We start from the raw sequence: 577 nt of genomic DNA, 5'->3' as shown, positions 1-577 counted from the left end.
GAAAGGCAGATGTGGCAGTGGAAGGTGTCAAAGCAGTTTGAAGAAGAAACAAAGTAAAGAACAAATAAAAAAACCCAAAAAACGATTAATCAATTATTAAATTAGTCATCAATTATTTTAATAATCGATTAGTCGTTGATTGATCGACTGATGGTGGCAGCCCTACTCTGAAGTCAGGTTTTATTCTAAACTCATTTAGACTCATTTAGTATTAATCTGATTAAATCCCTGAGATTCTTCAACACAAAGAGTTTTTCTGAACTGTGTAGTTTTGGTTACATTTTTTTTTGTTCTGTTACACAACGTTATAGTTATTTCCTAATTTTKAAAGGATCAGTTTGAAACTAAATGAAGACTCAGAATCATCAAACGTTTAAATATGAGGTTTAATTTAAATATTTCATCATAAGAAGGCTTCCCTCCTTGTTGATGAAAACTATAGTTGCTTCTAAATGAAATTCTGTCATCTTTTTTTCTGGGAGCAGAAACGTTTAATCAGCTAATTTCTCTGAAYTCGCAACAGAAAGTTTTTCTTTTACTTTACAAAGAGGGGAAAAAAGTCAGAATTAGAATTTGA

Source organism: Austrofundulus limnaeus, unplaced genomic scaffold (assembly GCF_001266775.1).
Source record: "Austrofundulus limnaeus strain Quisiro unplaced genomic scaffold, Austrofundulus_limnaeus-1.0 Scaffold220, whole genome shotgun sequence".
NCBI classification, from domain to species: Eukaryota; Metazoa; Chordata; class Actinopteri; order Cyprinodontiformes; family Rivulidae; genus Austrofundulus; species Austrofundulus limnaeus.
Note: the sequence above shows the minus strand (reverse complement) of the source record.